Here is a 6,243-nt window from a genome sequence, read left to right as displayed (position 1 = left end):
GAAGAAACAGCTTTCCAGTTGCTCTCTAGGCTTCCAGGGACTCCTTCCAGGGCCATTCACCGTGTCTCCAGCTAGTTTATGATCTGGTCAATGTCTATAGTGGATCAGGTGGCCCTCATTCAGTGGGTGGGGCTGTAGGAGATGTAGGTGTGTCTGGGCAGCACAGGCATAATGACGGCCTCTTGTCAGGTGGGATAACAAACAGCAACAAACAAAATAATAAGAAACAAACCAGAGTTCCAGACCAGTCGGAACTCTTTCCAAGAGTGGACACCCTGTCCCTTGTGGTCTTCTCTGTCTCATCCATTTTGTTCACTTTTGTCTTCCTATTCCTTTCATTCTCCTTCCTTTATTTTTTCTTTCTAATTTCAATTTTTGCTTTCCTTTCTCTTTCTTGATCCTTATTTTTATTTAGAATTCAACTATTCTTTTTCTCTTCTCTTTCCCCCCCTACCTTGATTTTCTTTTTTTCTTTTTATCTCTGCAGCCCCCTCCTTATTTTTTTTCTTTCCTAGGTAGTATTTGTCGCTTTTTGTTTCTTATTATTTTGTTTGTTGCTGTTTGTTATCCCACCTGACAAGAGGCCGTCATTATGCCTGTGCTGCCCAGACACACCTACATCTCCTACAGCCCCACCCACTGAATGAGGGCCACCTGATCCACTATAGACATTGACCAGCTCATAAACTAGCTGATCAGCTATGGGCATTGACCAACTCCTGCATCATGTGATCAACTATAGACATTGGACTAGGTGGTGCCCTACCAATTACTTTGGAAGGAATCACTTTAGAAGAGACTTCATTAGAACCCATTCTCCTAGAGAGAATGGGAGATAGTTATTGAATGAACCTCAAAAGCATAGAATAGGTCAGGCTTACTGGTAAGATAGATGTGGGATACAGGAAAGTTTCTCCCCAGGTTGTCATGCTGCTTGCTAGGTGAGTTAGTTAATTGTGCCAGCCTGGCCGATAATCACATGTGGGTCTGATTGAAAGGCGGAGGGATAAATGGGTGGTGAAGCCTCGCCTTTCTAGTTCTCGGGTCTCTTGTTTTGTGATGGTTGCATCGGGTGCAGCTGCCTTAGCAGTTCCCTGCTTCAGCTTGCAAGATTGACTTCCTACAAGACATCCCCAAGAAGAAGCCGCATGGATCTATCCCGATGCAGCCCTGGGTGCTGGAGCAGCCGTGTGGAGATCCCTGCCAGTGCTGAGATGCTTACACGTTCACTGACTCAGCTTTCCTCCTGCAATCGGCATCATTGCCTCTGTTTTGTGAGGTGAAAGACTTTGTGGACTGGTGTTGGGTTTATGGGTTAATGTTGGACTTGTGGGCTTGGGCAGCATTGGGTTGGGATGTTTTCATGATGCACCTTTTCTTTACATAAAACTGTCTCTTATACATGAGTCGCTGTGGATTTGTTTCTCCAAAGTACCCAGACTAATACACTAGGATATTGTGAGGTCAGCTGTTTAGAAGGTATTCTCCCTGAGGGCATCAGACATCTAGAGCAATCAGACACTACTGTCTGTCCCACCATAGGTGGAGCTCACTCCCTGCTGAAAAGGACAGTGGATTGCATCCCAAAAGGAGAGCCCAAGGACTAGGTTAAGCCAACTCAAAGAGTACCAAGGTTAGGTTGCCATCTTGAATCTAAGGCCCGCCCATCTTGTCACATGTGTACCCCTAGAACCTCCCCTTCCTATTGTATGTACACCCCTAGCTCCTCCCCTTCCTGTCACACGTATGCCTGTGGTACAGCCCCTTCCTGTTATGATGTGGTTGCCTGTAATCAGAGGGGCTTACATGCCCCCCTAAGTTTATATAAGCTGTGATTGGAAATATACATCTCCCTCTCTCTGCAAAGACCTGGCTGCTGACATCATGGCTGTCCCTGGGGTGAGCATGCCACCACGAAATGTGTCGGACTCCTTTATTTTGTCTTCTCTCCTACCTATCTCTCCTATCTTCTATGACTTTACTATAATCTTTATATATCATCACTGTACAGTTGTACCCATGAAACCCATGATTGTTAGAGGATAGTTTACTCTAACAGATAGACAATGGAAAAGCCCTTGAGACAATGACTTTTAGTCACCCTTGTGCCCTTGAACTGAACTCGCCACTGCAATACACGGCATGGGGGGCATATGTGACCTCCCATGGCTTTCCTATTGCCCCAAGGCAGGAATCAGACATGCCTTCACCTTCCATTCTCCTTTACCTACTCTGACTCCAACCACTCTTTCCATAGCACTCTACTTCTGTGCTGGGTTCAAACATTCATTTCAATAACCACACAGAACTCCTAGACAAACTCACCGTTCTGTGGGTTTAAGTAAGCAGTCATCGATCCACAATAACATTTCTCCTCAGCCAGCAGCCAAGCCTCTCTCCAATCCTCAGTCTCTCAGCCATGTAGTCCCTAAGGCTCCACCTCTGTGGATCAGCAAGCCCGTCTGTTGCTCTATCTCACAGTTCCATAGTCTGCTCCTCTGTTGTTTCATGTCACGATTTCCTTGTCTTGCCCTATAATCTCACCCTGGTTCATTTGCTCTGCCCCAGAGTCTCCCTGCCCCCCGTCTCTAGGGCCTCTGTCCTTGGCCTGTGCCACTTTAGACAAAGATCTTGAACAGGTTGTTCCAATGGCCCTGGGAATTCTCTGTGTGTCCCTGATTCTGAGATGGCTCTGATACAGTGGCAGCAGAGTTCAGAAGGCAGGAAGGGTTAGGAAAGAAGAAGGGACAGAAGCTGGCGTGAGAGATGTGATCTTTCTTGCTGGAAACTGCAATCACGATCATGAAACACGATGTGTAGGGATTGTTCAATGGAAAACGAATTCCCTCTGTAAACCTGTATCCAATTCACAATAAAAAGCTGTTTGTTTGTTTTAAGGAGTGGTTGTTTAGTTTATAATAGCGAGAAGCTGAAGACAGCCTACATTCACATCAGTAGAAGGTCTGATTAAAAACAAAACAAAAACCCTCTGGTATAAGCACACAGTGGAATACTACACATCTCTATAAAAACAGCAATGGAACTATGACACACACCTCAAGACGTGGAGGGACCTGGAAGGCATTATGCGGAGTGAAGTTAGTCAGCCACAAAAAGACAGATACTGTCTGAGTCCACTGCTATAGGAACAAGCATCAGAATGGGCACAAGCTCAGGCTTGTGGGGCATCCAGTCGGCTGGCCAAGGGGGTCAGACAGCCTGGTAGAGAACCTGACTGTTGCCCATGAACCAGACACCATCTGCTCTAGGTATGTATTTGAAGGTCACCTTGCCAGAGGACACCTCATGTCTGCTGGGATCAAATAGTCAAGGGAGGGGAAAGGACTGTTGTCTACAGTGTGGCTGCCATGTAAATTTATGATGAAGTTCTCCCCTACCCCAACCCCCAGCGACAGGTAAACAGCCGTATCAGAGGGAGGGGGGATACTGACAGGAAAAACAATACAGCAAAGGGGCAGGGGAGCAAACACATCTGGAACACAAATGCATGTCTGTTGGTAGGAAAAGGGAGAGGACTGTGGGGTAGTTACATAATCTCATGTCAACTTGAGGATATTAAGAGTGAATGGGGTAGAGTCTAACCTGTCAATCAGGTCATAGACTGATGATGCCTCCTGTGGGCATAGCCTTCTCTTAAGGATTCTGGGAACTTCCTCTCTTTCCCCCTTGAGGTAGGCCACTCACTCTCTCTCTATTTCATCTTCCTAAGGCAAGACAGAGTGCTGCAGGAGCCATAGATGAGGCACTGAGATGCTTCCATCACCACTGGATCTACAAGACTTTTTGCCCACTGGCCTGTGATCTTCCTGCATTCGGCATCATTGCATGAGCTGTGTGAGTCTGAAGAGGAATTTATGGGCTAGTATCAGACATATAGGCTACTATCAGACTTATGGGCTTGATCTGAACTGGGCTAGGATGTTTTCTCAATATACAATTCTCTTTGATATAAAGCTCTCTCTTACATGCATGTGTCAATGAATTTGTTTCTTTCGTTAACCATGACTAACACAGACCAGCCTCCAGTTGTAGGGGAAAAAATGCCTGAAAATGTTTTTAGGGACCCCGGCAGGGTGGGGTTAGGGGTAGTGTCTTTGGTGGTATTCACCAAATGGGCACATTGACCCAGGTTTCTGGGTGCATCCTGGGGATGCAGGCCAGGTGCTATGGGATGCTGGGACACTGATTCCTAGAGCTTCAAGATGCACAGCATGCTCCAAAGGCTACATCAGTGAGATGCGATGTAGAAACTCCACTGGGTGAATGGGATTCTACCTCAGACATACTTGTAACAAAGGAGAAGAATACTGTACCAAGATGGTTTAACTGTTGGTAGGTAGGCAAACATGGCCTTGCTACTCAATGCCCAATATGCTGTATTAAGATATGTAGTACTCCGACAAACCTGTAGATGAATTTCTCAGTGATTATTATTGTAAATTTCCCTGACAATTAACCCCCATTGTGTAAACAGCATCCAGTCACGAAAAGATTGATTCTGCACAAGTAAATAATTCAAATACTGTGATATGGAGTTAGCCTACATTGGTCCAATCTCTCTCTCTCTCTCTCTCAACAGGGCTTTAAAAAATTAGAACCAGGAGTTAATCATAGACAAAATTAATGGAAGATCATTATGCTCCAGGGGGATGATCATAAGACTCTCTACCATAAATTAACAAGGAGGTCTTGAAAGGGAGCCAAAGGCAAATTAGAAAAAAAGAAGAAAAGAAAGAAAGGCATTGATCCAGGAATAGGTTTGGGGCTCACACTAAATCATAGCTCCAACTAAAGAACAATTTGTTCTTACATGATGGCCCTGCTTGATACTCGCCCTCAGGAAGGGAACACAGAAGATACGGGCACTATGGCAAAATGTGGCAAAGAAATTAGATCGTTCCCAGCTATCAGATAATGTAGCATCGGGGCCTTAAAGGTTTATCTCCAAATAAGCAGTCATCTAAGTGGAATGTCAACTAAGACCACATGGAAGAAGCACATCATCATCAGTCACCAAAAGATTGTAAATGATATAATCCGAAGTTGAAGCGGGATTAGTATCAGAGCCTAAATTGTGAGAATTCGATTCACAGAAAGCTATGGATGACAGTGGGAGGTCAAGATACATTTGTGGCACTACATAGGAAACAAGATCCCCCTCTATCCATCATTGAGGGATGGGAAGAAAGTGGTTTCTAAGCAGAATGCATTGAGGAGATGAATATAGAAAATCAAAGGGATAAACCTGACTTGAATGGTTAAAACATTCAAGTTGATCCCCCTTCCGGTGCATGCTGGGCCTGCTCTGGTTTTCAACATTTTCTGTATTGGGGGTTTTGTTTTGTTTATGTTTGTTCATATTAAAGTTTATTGCAGAGGGGTTATGTCATTGGGAGTCACCCTCTTGAAGTTGTGCTATGTTTCTCAGTTTTTCAGTATATGAAACCCAGGATTGATGAACCTATGTGGGACAGCAAGTATAATGAGGGTTTCTGGGGATTACAGTGTTGGGAGGGGGCGCAGTAAAAGGGAGACAATGTCAAGGAGTCCAGGAAAAAAAAGAATGTTAGGAAAATGATTGTGTTATACTTACCTGGCAGGGGAGATACCATGATCATGAAGGTGGTTTTCCCAGGGCGAGGCTTATCCATTGCACTCCGGATGTGCTGACCCCTGCGATTTCCCCCAATGTGGGAAACTCAACTGCATAATTTGTGGTAGTGGGGGACTGCGTTCGCGCTCTCTCCTATTAAAGAAAGAAAAAAAAAAGGAAAATGATTGTGGTAGCAATTGTACAATACTGCTTGCTGTGATTGAACTGTGGAATGTTATGTATTAACTCCCAATTAATAATATATTTAAAAAAAATAAAGTGGCTGTTGTATAACATACTAAATAAAAAATTTTGAACAGCATTTAATGAGTAATGATGTAAAATAAAGCAATGATTATCCTTGAAGTATTTCAAGGGGAGCAATCAATTCAACCACTATGCATTTTTTAAATTAAATACTTTTATTGGGGGCTCTTAGATCTTTTATCACAATCCACACATCCATCCAGTGTGTCAGACACATTTGCACATATGTTGCCATCATCATTCTCAAGCATTCTCTTCCCACTTGAGCCTCTGATATGTGCATTTTAAAATTATTGCTATGGTGGCTGAGTGGTGGATGTACTGAGGTGAATATGAGAAATACTAATAAAAATAATTCTTTA

General features: G+C 44.0%; 1 non-coding gene across 1 annotated transcript; it reads left to right on the top strand.

The window, feature by feature from the left end:
• Positions 1–5,606: 5,606 nt before the first annotated feature.
• On the top strand, positions 5,607–5,770 carry LOC115868017. Its single transcript, XR_004045375.1, has one exon. It is a non-coding gene; the product is annotated as a U1 spliceosomal RNA (small nuclear RNA).
• The last annotated feature ends 473 nt before the right edge of the window (positions 5,771–6,243 follow it).

The sequence above is a fragment of the Echinops telfairi genome, unplaced genomic scaffold (genome assembly GCF_000313985.2).
Source record: "Echinops telfairi isolate 266 unplaced genomic scaffold, ASM31398v2 ScPeMD7_5;HRSCAF=22, whole genome shotgun sequence".
NCBI lineage: Eukaryota > Metazoa > Chordata > Mammalia > Afrosoricida > Tenrecidae > Echinops > Echinops telfairi.
This window is presented reverse-complemented; position numbering and strand designations above follow the sequence as displayed.